Source organism: Zonotrichia albicollis, chromosome 1 (assembly GCF_047830755.1).
Source record: "Zonotrichia albicollis isolate bZonAlb1 chromosome 1, bZonAlb1.hap1, whole genome shotgun sequence".
Taxonomy (NCBI): domain Eukaryota; kingdom Metazoa; phylum Chordata; class Aves; order Passeriformes; family Passerellidae; genus Zonotrichia; species Zonotrichia albicollis.
The window spans coordinates 39,629,068-39,644,739 of record NC_133819.1 but is presented as its reverse complement, the minus strand read 5'-3'; the positions used below and the strand labels follow the sequence as shown (position 1 = coordinate 39,644,739).

The 15,672-nt window shown below is 41.2% G+C and overlaps 1 protein-coding gene across 7 annotated transcripts in view; it reads right to left on the bottom strand.

Moving 5' to 3' along the window:
* LRRC3B (leucine rich repeat containing 3B) overlaps positions 1-15,672 on the bottom strand; it is a 44,549-nt gene that overhangs the window by 15,696 nt on the left and 13,181 nt on the right. Inside the window, exons 1-2 of one of the 7 annotated variants that reach the window (XM_074538735.1) lie at positions 11,978-13,898; positions 11,497-11,631 (exon numbers count right to left, since the gene is read on the bottom strand). The exons of 5 other annotated variants lie outside the window; for them this stretch is intronic. The gene's annotated coding sequence lies outside the window, so the exon portion shown is untranslated. Of the gene's footprint in view, positions 1-11,496; positions 13,899-15,672 lie in introns of those variants that run through there. One more of the 7 variants, XM_074538729.1, reaches the window with a different exon arrangement.

Sequence of the window (15,672 nt, the reverse complement as noted above, 5' to 3'; positions counted from 1 at the left end):
AGCATCTTCAAATCTTTTTCCTTGTGCTTCCCATCACAGGAAACATTATCTTACTCATTCTTCTTTCCTTAGTTGCAGTGCCACAGTGCTGAAGCAACATGCAGCCATCTTCATAAGCTGGTACGGATCTGCACTTCTGACTGCTTCCCTTCTTGCTTTCAGTCTGGCAAAGGTATCCTCCAGTTCCATCCTGCCCTTCCCCACTGGACAGTGAGGATAACAGACTAGCTCAAGCACAGCAAAACAGATTAAGCTTCTGTAATGAAGAGGTGCCATACACCTTTCAGTGTCACTCATTCTGGTCCAAGAACAGTTTGCATGCACACCAAAAGGATGCTTTCTGAAAATGACAAATCTTCCATCTCTTCCAGCTGCAAGGAGAGCCCATCCTTGCAATCCTAGATTTAAAACCATTGCTAGCCCGAGGAACAGCCCAGTGTTAAACCTCAGCCAATATAGTGCTGTCAACCCATCTTCACACTGATCCATGACATGTGAGCAGCAGTAGGATGTTCACAGTGCTAACAGCCGCATGTTATTGAACCACCAGGGCTCTCACAGTGCTCTGTGCTCAAAAGCGTCCCCAGAACACGAAAGGGAGACAACCACAGCTATGGTATCAGTGTGCGCAACCAGCCACCACATGGCTGCACCACGGCAAGCAAGGAGCCTGCAGGCTGGCAAGCCTGTAGCTCCTTGGGGAATGAGCCTCAACAGCCCCAAAAAGCTCCTATGATGGGTCTGCTTTCCTTTTGATTAATATATTCAACCTCTCCTTTCTCTTTCCACCAAAAAACTGTCATTTTGCAAATAACCCCTCTAGAATTCTTCCAAGTTGCACATAAAAATGCACTTTGGCAAAGACCTCTGCAAACAGGGAAGAGCGGGCAAGTCAACCATCAATCCAGGAGGTGTCTTCCAAGTTCATCTACCATACTAACCCACCACATCATCATTTCATATTATAAAGTTACTTTCAAGGCTGTACAAAAGCTCCATTAAGAATGAATTATTAGTTCTCCATCAATGACTTTAACATCTGCCTTAGTAAGGCAATAATTTATTAACAACAAAATAAATAGCTAGGCTTCTCTTAGAACAAATTTTAGTAGTAAAATGAGAGGAAAAAAGACTCTATTTATAACTTGTTAGTATATTTTATTTAAAGTTACCTAAGTATTTCCCAGGCAAAATGCTAGACCCTGCCTTTACTCAGTAAAACATGGCCTGAAGTTTAATGAAGAGGAAAAAAAAATTTAATATCTTTTCCTACAGAGTGGCATTCTTTCACTAAGTAGTTTCTTATTTCTGCTGCATCTTTCATAGCATCCATATCAATACTGCTACTAAAATTTTAATGGATATTTAGTATTACTGGAACATACATGTTTTCTTTATTAAATATGAATTTATATTATATAAAAACATTTTGAAAAATTAAAAACATTATATAACATGAAAAACTTCAACCAAAATACAAAATTTAAACCACGCTGGCATTTTTCTGTCTTTCTAAAAATATGGTACTTTATCAGTTCCTCCTTCTGGAGCTTTCAGTCAGCTCTCTCCAAAACAAAGAGAAGGTGCTTCTTTGGTACACTAAAGGTTGCAGCTCTTTATGAACAGGTGAACAAGGTGGCCCCACTGAATGCTGCTTGGCTGGGCTCACACTCATCAGCTGAGCAATGATCTGAAGCAGAAGCTCAGATGGTTGTGGTGAGCTCCTGCAATGTGTTTTCACAGGAGACACCTGATGTGGGCCGTGTTATGAATGGTCCACCGTGAACAGACACACACACTGCAATTCTGACTTCACAAGATGTGATGACAGCAGCAGATATGCTGAGGAAAATAAACAACTTTTTTTTGTGCAGCAGTGACAGCAGAAAGCAGCCCAGAAGTTGGTACAGCTACTCTTGGGAATAATTACTGCAACACTTCCAGCCTCCCACTAATTTTGAGGCAGTGCCACAGTTCCCATGCACGGCCATTCTTGCTTCCATGCAGGAGGAGGAGCAAGCCTGGCAGATCTCCATGTGCTGCTAGGCTGAGTCCTAAGTGCTATGCAACCCTCTATGCAACCCTCTAAGAGTCACTAGCTCTTTCTGGAATCTAAGAAAGGGGAAGGCTTTTAAAAAGTTATGATGAACTTAAATCTGGTGGAGTCGTGCTGGAAAGGTAAATGAACACTGCTGAGGACGAGTGGCTCCTCAGCTCCCACTCCATTCAGTGTGGATGCCCAATGTCTCTCTGGAGGGCAGGGCTGACCAACCTGTGCTCCCCATCAGTGGCACATGCTCAGCAGCCAAGGGGTGATCTGTGCTTTGCATCCCTTAGCCCAGACTGCTGCCAGGCTTGGAGCTCAGAGGAAGCAGGAGCCAAAATCCTGCCTCAGGCTGATGGCTTCACCCAAGAAGCAGCATTTTCTGGTCCCGCTGAACTCAGGAGCTGTCAGGTTCCTGCTGAGCTGGAAATAAAAGCTTTGCTTTTTTTTTTTCCTCCTTCTTTCTCCCCATTTGACAACTGCACATAAACACTTGTAGACTGGGACTGTTACACTCCTGGAAGCTTAAAACAACCTTGCTCAGGCACGGACGACAGCTCTCGATGGCAACATGAATGTGACTGGAGACTAATTCCCCTTGTTGTTCTGACACATGAAAACCACCTCTGAAATTGCTGCACTGTCTGTAGTCACTCCTGTTACACATCTCTGCACAGTCAGCACTCAGCCAAGCCAACACAGGAAAGAAGCACACAGAAAAAACTCTCACCTTTTTGGTAGATTCATTCTGCTTTGTGCAGAGTTCTTTCTTAGCGTAATCATGGAAAGACATTATTAGCTTAATTTAAATACAGGTCTATCAACAGACTCTAAATTTTTTTAATACATGCACTCTGCACAGGACTGGTTTGTGTCTAAAGCACATTAAGTGAATCTCTGTCTCTGGAAAGACAGACTACTAGGAAAAAGGCTGTCAATTGAAAAGGTACTTCTTCCTTCAATATTCTATTCTCAGAAAACCCAGGGCCCTGCAACCAATGAGAAAATCTGGAGCCATAAAGGCTTGTTGTCAGCAGAGGAGGACCCAGTGAAGGGACATTTAACCACATTGGACATACACAAGTCCATGGATCCGGGAAGATGCATGCATGAGTGCTGAGGGAGCTGACTGAAATTTACAGGAGGCTACTCTAAACCATTTTTCAAAGATCATAGGGATCAGATGAATTTCTTGAGGACTGCATGAAAGCCAGTCCTATTTTCAAGAAAGAGGATCCCATAAACTACAGGCAGGTCAATTTCACCTCCAACCCTGGGGAGGTGATCAGCAAATAAATCTGGGAACAATTACCTTAACATATGGAGTAAAATTAAATGACTGGGAATAGTCAGCATAGATTTATGAAGGCAGAAATTACATCTGACCAACCTGATAGTTTTCTGCAATGAGATGTCTGCTGAGATGAGAGAGAAGGGGATGTTAATCTATCTTGACTTCACCAGAGCTTTTGATGCTGTCTCCCGTAACATCCTCATTGACACACTGATGAAGTACAGACTAAACAGGGCAATGGTGAGGTGGAGAGAACACTGGCTTAACTGCTTGGCTCAAAAAGGCTGTGCACAGCAGCATGAAGTCCAGCAAGAGGCCCATCACAAGTGCAGTACTCCAGGGGTCAGTACTGGGACCAGCATCATTTAACATTTTCACAACCAGCCTGGAGGGTAGGAGAGAATCTCCAGCAAGTTGGCTGATAATAAAACCAGGGAGGAGCAGCTGATGCACCAGGAGGGTGTGCTGCCATCCAGAAGGACCTGGACTGGCTGGAGAACATGCTGGCAGGAACCTCATGCAGCTCAACAAAGGTGAATTCCAAGTTCTGCACCTGGGTCTGGTTAACTCCATGCATCACTACATGCTGGGGTCTGATCAGCTGGAAAGTGGGCTTGCAGAGAGCAGCATCAGGGTCCTGAAAGACACAAAGTGTGTGCCCTCACAGAAAGGGGGGGTAACAGCATCATGGGCTGCTTTAGAAAGGGCATCACCAGCAGGTTAAGGATGCTCCTCTCCCTCCACTCAGCCCTGATGAGACACCTGCATAGAGCTGTGTTAGTCCTGGGCTTCCTGGTATGTGCAAAACATGGACTGGAACAAGTCAGCAAAGGCCACAAAGGTGATAAAAGAACTGGAAGATCTGGTGTATGAGAGGCTGAGATTCCAAGAACTGTTCAGCTTGGAGAAGGCTCAGGGCAGGTCTCATCAGTATGTATAAACAACTGATGGGAGACAATAATGAAGACAGACTCTTCCCAGTTGTGCGCAGCAAGGGGACGGGAGTCAATAGACACAAACTGAAGTACAGGGAACTCCATCTGAAAGTAAGAAAATAATTTCTTTTTCTTTTTTCCCCTCTTCCTACTGTGAGGGTGGTCACACCTGGAACAGGTTACTGAGAGAGGTTGTGGCATCTCCATCCAAGTGTGGTGGACATAGCACTGAGCAACATGCTTGAGCATGGCAGTGGACCAAACAATCACCACAGATTCTTTCCAGCCTCAGCCATTCTATGATTACTTCCAATCCAGTTAAACAGAACAGCTGAAAGAACTACAGTTCAAGAGGAAAATACTCAAAAGCAGCAGAACTTAAGACAGAGGTAATTCTAGGCTTTGCAGCATAATGCTTAAATTCTATAGATGCACATTTTTATTTCCTCTTTATGTTACACAAGACTGTACAACTTGTGTGGTCTGAAGAGATACAATTCATGGGGTTCTTCACTTGCAACAGAGAGTTAGTTATAAACACATACTCCAATCACTTGGCTGAAGATGTTTTCTATCACTCAGATTTTATGAAATATCTTACCACTGAGTACAGTTTCCACTATGACTACAGTAAGTAAGCAGATCCAATTACAGATGTTCTCTTTTAAAAACACTTATTTGAAAGGAACATGGTGTAAAGCATTAATTGAAATGAAGTTTCTTTCCACAAGAACAGTGCTTCCTGAGAAATGGTTATATTAGCCAACTAACACTGAAGAGACACAATTACTGTGTTGCTCTGTGACTCTAAATCAAAATAGTATTATTTTTTAACTCACAGCAGCATACAAAAGCAAAGGACCAAAACTGCAAACGTTTATTCATTTTTGTAACTGAAGTCAACAAATTGAATTATTGAATTGATAGCATGACAATATCACCAGTAAATATGCATAAACTTATCTGTAAACTCTTGAAAGGAGAAGTTTTTTAAATGACAACAAGTCACACACAGTCAATTTATTTAGGTAAATAAATTCCTAAGAACCTAATGGACCAATTAAGTGATTAACTGAATTCAATGCATCAAACACCAACTTAGATGCCTACTCTCATACAAGCTGTTTTAAAAACACTGCTCTTAAAGAAACCAAACAGAGTGAAAAAAAGAAGTTTGAGCCTTTTTTAAAAATGCTTTTGAGCACCAAAATGACACTCAAGCTGGCAAGAAAACAAGGGGAAACTTTCATTCTGTTTTCTGTAAACAAATTACAGAAGATAATCCTCAAAGTGTAGCTAGAAAGCTTCAAAATGAAACAAGACCACTGAACAAGCTTTCTAAAATTCCAAATTTTGTTATTAATTTTGTCTGTTAAATGGATTGTAATAGAAAATACATTTTTTCCATCCTTCATTTACAATACTCTCTTAGAACATCTGAGGCCAATTCACAACCCTCTACAGGGATATGACATTTGCCAAGAGAAAAAAACCCAACTCTGCAGGAACAAGCCACCAAGGTTTACACTGAAGCTTCCTGTTGGGATTTGTAGCCTTAAAAGGAAAAAAGGCTTTTTTTATGTTGGTCCTCAGCTTGCCAAACTAAGAGCCCTCAGGTGTGCTTGGTGTCTGTCACTGCATTCGCTCAGGGATTCTGTGTGGCTTTCTCTTGCTATCTTCCAGCAGATCCAGCACAGCTGTTTTCATCTCCTGGCATGATCCAAACCCTCTATCAAGCTATTTGCTTAACCCAGAGATCCCAGAGCTCCCCAGCAGCCAAGCTCTGCAGGGAAGTTCAAGAAGACACTGCAGAAGCAAGGCATACCACCTCTGCCCAACACTTCTACAGGTCCAGATAACCTGGAGGTGAGAAGGGGGCACCTCTGCATGACCAGACTTTTTCCAAAGCCACCAAGGGAGTCATCCATGAGGTTAACCTCTGCATGTAAGCTAAGGACCTACAGGATCATGCAGTTCCTTCATTGGGGAAAAAAAAAAAATCAACTACCACCTGAATTTTCAAGTTCGCAGTAACAGAAACACTTTTGAAATTCATGTAGTAATAGCCCTGACAGCAGACAAATTCCTCTTAAATGCCCTGAACTATTTGGTTTTACACTTCAAGACAAGAAGTTTAATTTCTACTACTGTTTTACACTGAAGAGAAGCTCCCTTAGGTACTAAGCCTAATAAAAAGGAGCCCACCACATACTTGCCCACAGCCATTAATTTTGAGCACTGAAAACCACTGCTCTCTGTTTTTCTCATGGTGGAAAAGGGCCATGCAGAGGAAATTCAAATGCCCAGATAATTCATAAAAATACTATATAATATGGTACATTTAAGCATGGCTACATAAAGTAAGCAAAACTAAACAGAGTATGGCAAAGAAGAAGTGAAGTAGAAACATATTTTCTGTTATAACACCAAACGGAAGTCACATTCATTTAAGCAAATATTTTTCTATATTGATAGAAGCCAAATCTGTGGGGTAAACTGCTGTGCTTTTTTTCTGTTTGCTCCCTATAAAATCACACAGAAAATTTGTGTTCACATAACACTAAAAACAAAATGCTCTTTGCTATTTTACAAGCTGTTTGTAATGAACATTTTAGTACTCTCAAAAGGTGAAGAATAAATCAGCCAAACTCTTTATGCGTGTCCTATGAGGATACCCATCCTCAGTAAAAACAAATTTCACTAGCCTTAGTCAGCAAGCTGCAGTGGTTATGTGCCAAAAGTATGACACGCACCAAAAACTTAGAGACTTGTTAACTGGTAGCAAGATACAACAGAATATGGCTACTGAAAACTACCCAGATTTCCCAAATGGCCTTTGAATAGCTTTTCTTTTTGAACAAGAACTTGATGGTTCACATTATATCTGAGCACATTATTTTCTCCTTCTTCCCTGAATTCTAAACATTTTTCTTACATTTACTTTTTCTGAGATTCAGTAGTGACAGTTTCTTCTTTACACTCCTACATATATTTTGCACAAGCTGTTAAACAGAATTAGTCCATGCTCCTCTTTCACATTTTTCCTGTGCTCTGAAGGAACCTAATACACAGACTTTTGAGAAATCCCAGCTTTGACCCTTACCACCTAGCTACGAACTTGTGCAAACATGGTTTGCCAGGCTGAAGAAAGATCTTGTGGACTGTAGTCATGCAGACCCTCCAAATGGCCACAAGAAACATTTACCAGCTGAAAAGAGGTCCCAGGTGGCTGGCTACAAAGGGGCATGAATACATCCTATGGAAGATGAGTTGAACATGCTGAGTGTAAATTCTACACTGCCTTTAGCTACCATAAACAGATAATCACAAAAACATTGCCTGGTATCATTTCACAGTTTGCACTCTGCACATACAATAACCCAGGTTAGTTCTGAAGAATACCATCAGCAAGAGGGATGGCTGGGACTTGTACCTAAATACAGAAAGAGATTATTCATTTGCCTTGAGCATAAAGGTACTCATTCAAATTTCATGACAAGTCTTAATTGCAAATTTCCCCTTATCATTCAAAATCAGCATGAACATGTTAGAATCATCTAGAGAAGTGAAGCCTTGTGGTCTTCACAGACCTAGCAAAACAGAAAGATTGATATAAGTGAATTCCCTCTGCCTCTTCAAAAAAGACAAAATTACACTCTGATAATTCTTTCAGTTGGAGTTCACTAATTGTCTTTTAGTTGGAAATAAGAACAACCAGTTTTGTGGTAACAATCACTAGCCTTAATGCTTGATTTTTTAAAAAATAAAAATAAAAGTACCAGAAGAGATACTAGGAAGAAAGTGAAGCAACAATGTAAAACTCTTGGATTCTGGAAGACTAAATAATTCAAGTGCTGACATCCTTTCTTCACCATGTGGTAGGACCACGTGGCAGCAGGAGCAAAATCATCATTGGCAGGATCTGAAGCCCATGCCACAGAACAGAAAATAAAGGTGGATAATAAAGAATAAACCTATTATGCAAGTGCTGATATGTTTAAATCTGGAGGCACACCAGCACTTCCTGCAGAGCTTTTTGCCAAGTACAGAATCCTTGGGGAAAATGGCTTAATCCCCAGCAATGACGCAGTGTGAGAAGCCTATCTGGGACACACTTAATGCCGTCCTCCACACAGAGGGTGCACTTCCAGGAATAAAGAGTTAGTCACCATGTCTACCTCCACCACCCATCCCCTCATCTTTTGCATATCCTGCTCTGCAGAGACAGGCATTCACACCTACAGGATGCTGCTAAGTCATGCGGGGACATGGCATGCAGGGAACTGCTCTTCTAAAGAAAATGCCTGCAAATAAAATGGACATCTCACTAGGATTTCTTCTTTCACATGGATTCCCACAGGTGGTTTTGCTACACTCCGTTCCTGAATGGAAGCACCAAATCTGCTTCTGCACACCTTCTTGTGAAGGTTAGAAAGGGGCAGAGAGTATCTTCTTGCACATACCAAGACTCAAGGGAGTCATATGAAATAGATAATTAAAATGGTTTAAAATCACAGAATCACTGAAGTTGGAAAAACCCTCTAAGATCGAGTCCAACCATTAACCTGGCCACATCCATGTCCGTCACTAAAGCACGTCCACAAGCGCCATATCCACATGTCTTCTGAACACTTCCAGAGATGGTGATTCCACCACTTCCCTGGCAGCCTGTTCCAATGCCTAGAACACCACTTCAGTGAAGAACATTTTCCTAATATCCAGTCTAAACCTCCCCTGGTGCAATGAGGCCATCTTCTCTGGTCCTGTCACTTGCTACCTGGGAGAAAACAAGGAGTCCTTTAGGTATAGATTCATCGCCAAGTTATAGGAAACCCATTTTTTTTCCCCCCTTAAGTTTCTCTGTGGAATTGTGATTTATGCTGAATGCTGTAAACATTTCTTGTTAGCTCATTTCCAAAGCTCATCTCAGAGTGGGATAAGATCACATGCAGCAATGCCATGAAGCAAAGGAATGAGTCATCGGTCTGAAAGTTAAGGAACAGACAAAACTGTAGATTTGGACCAAGGTAAGCACAGTAATGAATGAAACACCAGTTCTAAATTACATCTCTGGAGAGAGCAGTCTAGAACAGCAACTCATAAATATAACTACCTAACACAGCATTAAAAAATACATATAGGATCACCAGTGGGATACTTAAGATAAAGCTCTATGGAATTCAAGGAAGGGGGAAAATCTCCCTGAAAAATGCTTGAAACAGCTGAAGAAATTCAATAGCAGCAGCAAACACTTCTGTAACTAAGTTGGTCAAGTTTGTGTCCTGTGTTTTTACAGACAGGCATGAAGACTATGGACTATGAAAATGTCATTTTTAAACAAAGTAAATAATTTCATTTCCAGTGAACTCTATTAATTTTAGTTCTACTAAAAGCAATACAATTTTCCACAAAGAAGAAAAAAAAAAGGCAATAGTGCAAATGCTCTCTCATTTTGAGTACAAGTGGTTTTTTCTTTGACTAAACAAAGAGCACTCAAAAAATGAGAGTATGTCTCATGAACCACACTGACAAAAAAGGCTCAAAATCTGTTTATGTGATTTTGCTAGTCTATATGCAAGTAATCTAGGTAATAAGCTTAGACTTCTACCACAGTAACTGAGAGCAAAGCATGTCCCCAGAGATCTATAGCCTGATTAGTGATGGTAAGCTGAGATAGCACAGCCCCAGCTGCTCAATATTACACCAAAAAAAAGAGGTGGGAAGGTTCAGAGAAAGCTGCACATATTGGTTTCACTCCTATTAACAATTTACCCCTACTATCTCACTCACCCACTCCCTCTTCACCAAAGCATGAAATGACAGTTGCTTAGATTTAAGCTGTTCAATATTCAGTTTACAGTCATCACAGATTACAAAACAAATTGACAAAATGCCACCATTTCACACAGCAATTCCCAAATATCACGCTAGCCCTGTGAATCTTCAGATGTTTTGCTCTCCTGAAGTCTTCTGCTCTGTCTCCACTTAACCAGCCACAGCACTGAGCTGCAGCCACAGCTCCTTCTCCTTCTCTGCTCCAAGGCAGCACTGAAGATCACCGAGGGTACAGTACACATCAGGGGGATTTTCCCCCCCAGTCCTTCACCTGCACCTGAGCATTACATCCCATTAGTTTCCCTTTAGTTCCTGCATGCTCTACAGAGATCATATCTACCATCTCCAGAGATCTTACCCACATCCAGTGCATGACTGCCTGAGCTAGTTTAGCCCTCACTGAGAGAAGGAAAAGAGAGTGGGAGGAAGGAGAGCCTGTGAGTAAGGCCTTCAGCTCAGCTCTTCAGGAAACTTCCCCACACAGTGACTCTGCTGGCTCAGGGGCACCATTACAAGTTTAAATTGTGGTGGCTCTCTCCCCACTAACACTTCAGCCCAGCCAGGCTGCAACATTCTGAGCACTGACTGCATCATCTGGGCACGGTGAACACGCTCCAAGTGTCTGTCTGAGAAGGGTGAGGACCTCATCAAGGAAAGCAATACCAAAAATGTATTAAGAGGATGAGCGCTCAAAACAGGGCAGTGCCATTTAAAAACTTCCAACGTATGCTAGAATGTCCCAAGGATGGAATACTACCAAATTTTTATATTGATAAATCCAAACACATGATTCAACAGCTTAATAGGATGATAAACTGGAAGATTATAAAGACTACATCCCTTCATCTCCAATCCGGACCTGCTTCTTCACTTACTGATTTTTTTTCACGGAAGCTCAGCTTCCATCTCTATTTCATGGCTTCTAATTAGCTTATTTCTCATTTTAAGTATTTACAGCTCGGGAGTTGAAAAAGCAATGGGATAAGTGATGAGCAGAAGGAACAAAAATTGGCTGTGCAGGACAACCACTCCAGGAGCTGGATCACCTAACCTGCAGGCAGGATGGAAAGCAGCTTGGGAATGTCTCCTTCCTGTTCATGAAAACACAAGGGGCTGTGACTTCCCACCAGACTGCAGCTGCAGCACACCTACCACTCAGTGACTCAGAGCACCCCTGCCACACACACAATTAAGTTCTGTCAAGCCACCACTGACCACCTCTAGTGCACAGCACATGGCACGCTTTAATTCAGCATTAGCAAAATACCAACAGCCCCTGGAGAGACTTGGATTTAATTCTACTTCAAAAATATGTTCACTGTACTAGAAGCAAAGTAGCACCAATGAATAATAATTACTAACTGTCAGCTCTTTGAACATTTCCATACCTATACTGAACGTCTTGGAAAGGACGGCTCCTCTCTCCCAACATGAATGCCAGAAACAGTATTTTTTTCTGAAAAGGAAGACCACATCAGATTGCAGATGTTAACTCTACATTTTCTTTCTAAACAGTCCAGCTCCTGAAAGCAGAAGAAGCAAGAATAAAGTATGTAAAACTGCAGCTCAAATGTTTTCAGCAGTCCTGTAAAATCATATTGCACACATTTTTTGTGAGTTAAGAAACAGATCTGCTGTGAGGCACAGCATGTATTTCATGGCAACAGTACAGACTCATGTTTCTGCTTCCTGGGAAGTCACTGCTGTGTAAAGGATATGACTGGCTTCATAGGGCAAGGTAAAATTTACTGTCCTGAAACAGACTGAAAATGGAAAACAGGTGTAGCAGTCACAGATAGAAACACAGAGAGCTATCAGAAGGGGTTGAGGAGCCCGATACATCAACACCAATTTATACAATTTAAATACCACAGGCGATGCTTTTCTTCTCCACCTGACAACTTCACTTTTTGCTTTCCATCTTCCTTGCTTTTCAGCCCTTTGGAAACCTCACTCACAAGGGAGAAGATGTCACATTTCCCCTGGAACAAAATTGGCTTATGACACATTGTACAATTCCAAAAATACATCATGCATTAATTTGACATACTCCTGTCATCAAAACATTAATTTCTAATATCTTCTTTTCCAGATACTATTAGAAAATTCCTCTGCCTCAGTTACCTAACTTGTAATACTTTAGGAAGCAAAGGGTGTCCTTGTTCATCCCAAGGTCCTTCACCTGGAGGAATCACAAATCTTCAGGGAAGATCTGCTCGAATCTCTTCTTGAACATACAAAGTTCTCACTTAGCGAGTGACTGCTGATGAGCTGCTTTTCTCACCAAACACTTTGTATTTTAATTCCTGTATTTCCTTCACTAATTTCACCCCTCTGCTTCTCTGCATTAATTTTTCCCCTACTCTTTGTTCCTATCAACTCATTCCTTTCACTTTGTTTTGCTGTCCAGACCTGTGTGCCCTCTTTACCACCAGACTACCATGAGTGCTACAGGTTATCTCGAATTCTGCAAAGCAGTACAGTCATGATTTCTGTGCAATACCCTACAAGCTCGGGAGTGTGTCTGGCAACTGTTCAAACAGTTCAGGTAGAACCCTAAAATTTAAGTGGGACATTTTCTGTAAAATAGATGTGCTTCTGCTACATAAACTTTATGCCCTCCTACCTTCTCTAGAATTACAGCTGCTTCACTCTTGATTGTAAAAAGGCACAAACAGAGAGAGATAGGATATATACACATGCTGAAATGCTATATAATGTCTTCTGATGGACAATTAACTGTAGTCTGTGAGTCAGAAAACTGTAAGACATCTACCTCTCACAATTTTGTGACCTTTCTGCTTAAGAGTTATACACCAGGTCAGGTAAGTTGCCATTCCATCCTCACAACAGACCTCACCTGGTTAAATACTACATATCTCTTGCAGATAGCAGAATAATTACATGCACACACTGATCAGATGACGTAGTGCTATGTATTTTTCATAGAATGTCCAAAAGTCCTATTCCCTAGTTTCAGAGTTTGATGATAAACAATGTTTATAATCAAACTCTGAAACCAGGGAATGGGACTTTCCCTCTCCATAAACCAGAGATCCACCCCAAACTGTATACTGATGTTGCTAACATCAAACTTGTCTCTCTAAATCAGCCCTAAATTAAAATATAAAAAGGATACTTCACAGAGATAATAAATACTGATAGCTATTTTTCACAGCCTTCAATATACACTCATTTGCACTTGTGAAAGACAATTACAAAACCTTACTCTGACTTTATGCATCACCAAACCAAAACAGTAAATGGATGTACCCACGTACTCCCTTTGCACTGCTCTCTGTGACTACAGTCTGGGAGAAATGCAAACCAATACTGATAAATTAAAGAGTTCCTTTCTGTGTCCTATCCCACTGTTTTTGTTTAATTGCTTCTTTGTCTCACCATCAAAATCAGAGTACCATTTACTGTCACAAAGCTGTCCTGGACATAAAGGAAAAGCAAAGTTCTTATTTTTGAACCCAATTCCTTAGGTGGGAGCATTGCCCAAGCAAAAGCAGCCTGGCTGGGCTGTGTAAGAGGGTAGGAGGCAGGGGATAACAATCTTAATATTTTTGGATGCAAGTTTAGGAAAGAAAAAGCAAAGACAGGTGCTGTTAACTGCAGAGGACACCTGAGAAGTCGCTCCACAGCACTCCACACGAGCCAAGGCTGATCTTACTTTTCCTTCCCACATACCTGGGCAAGCAGCCCAGCTAAAAGCACACAGCACCAGCAAGGAGACTCTTCTCTGAATGTGCTCTTTATACCACATACGTTAGCCAATTTGACCAAAAACACCTGTAAATTCTTTCCAGAATAAAAAAAAAAAAAACCTCACCCAACCAGAGCCAAAGCACCACTGCCAAGCTGGAGAAAATGACCCTGACTTGGGGAGCAGCACTGCAGAAGCAGAGGGGGAAAGACTGGAAGATGTCTTCTTCTGTTTAAACATACTCTTAGTCATGTCTTGGTCAGTAACTATTGTTTTTCTGCCAAGTTTGCAAAATCCTTTGCCCAACAAGGTATGTTTAACACATGATCTTATAAAAATATCTTTTTCAAAAAGAAACTATTTCTGCAGCTATGAAATCTAAAAACCTTCAGGTTACAGATTTTACTTTTGTCTACTTCATTACACACCTCATGTGCAGACTTATAACAGGAAAACGTTACCTAATTAAATTTATTATGCTTTGTGGGGCTGTTTTGTTAACTCAGTTAATTAAAAACTTCTTAATTTATGTAATTTATCATGGCATGACCATTGTTAATGAAGCTGACAAAAGATACTGTTGGATAAATTCATGCAAAGGAGATGAAGCAGAGCAGAATGAAGGATTATGTTCTCAGACTTGCGAAGCAAAGAAGCCTGAAATAAATGGAAGTTGTGAGTGTTTAGAGCAGACAGTGCATTTATTGTAATTATTTCAGGCTGCATGCTGATTGGAAAAGATTAACATAAATAGGAGCTGCTATTGCAGATGTTTCTATTCTTGCTAGGAAATCCCTGGAATATAGGAAGCACAGAATAAAAAATGCGAAGATGTTGTACTGCAGAAATGTAAGTTTTTTCTATTATTTTTTCTATTCTGGACATACAAGAAGAAGTATAAACAAAGCTGTTAATCCTTCAGGACTTGAAGGAAAAACATCACTTTTCTCTGCTAACATGATAAAACCTCCAGATGTCATCTGACTACCCAGCAATGAACGCTTTGCACATTCCCTCCTCCCTTCCAGAAGTGCCCTTAAACTGCATGGCACCCAGGTCACTGCCAGGTCACATGGCCTGCAGCTACGACCATAGTCAGTGAAATAAAATCCACAGTAATTAACAGCATTTAAGATCCTTGTTCCTCCGTTCACAGCAGCAAATTGGATACATAAATAATTCACATGTAATTCTGGTATTTCCGACTTCCTTTCTATATTAACCAATGGCAAAATTTCCATTCAGTCTGGGAAAAAATACACAGAACTCTTCTTCTGAAAATTTTCCACCATTTAGAAGTAGATAAAAATACCCAATGACAGTCCCAGAGGTGTGTATAATACCTGTCATCCTGTCTTCTGCTTACCTTCCTCACATCTCATAATTTGTTTCCTTGTCTCTCAAGGATTCCAAGAAACAGAAACCAAGAATTAAAGTAAATGACTCAGGGCAGGACTTTTTTGACTGCAACTTCGATCTGCTCAGGTCACTGCAACACTTTCAAAAAGAAGTATTATACAACTATTCAAGCTCTTTGGTTCTTTGTTGACCAGTCGCACGAAGTATCCTCCACACTGGCAAAGATCAGCTTGAGTCAAAGATGCTGTGTCAGTACAGTATCTGCCTGAACATTATTTCCTGTGGTTCTGCACTAAACATGAAGCAAAAGGATCATATGGGCCCATCCATACACCAAGGCACGTCTCCTTTACACTATGTTTCACAGTCACAGGGCACTCGGCTACACCACCACGGGCCAGTACCCAGAGCCAGAAGACCAAAGGGGTTCCTCAGACCTGTGCTTCCTCCATACTGGATGATGCCATGAACGTGTCAGACCTAAACACAGTTT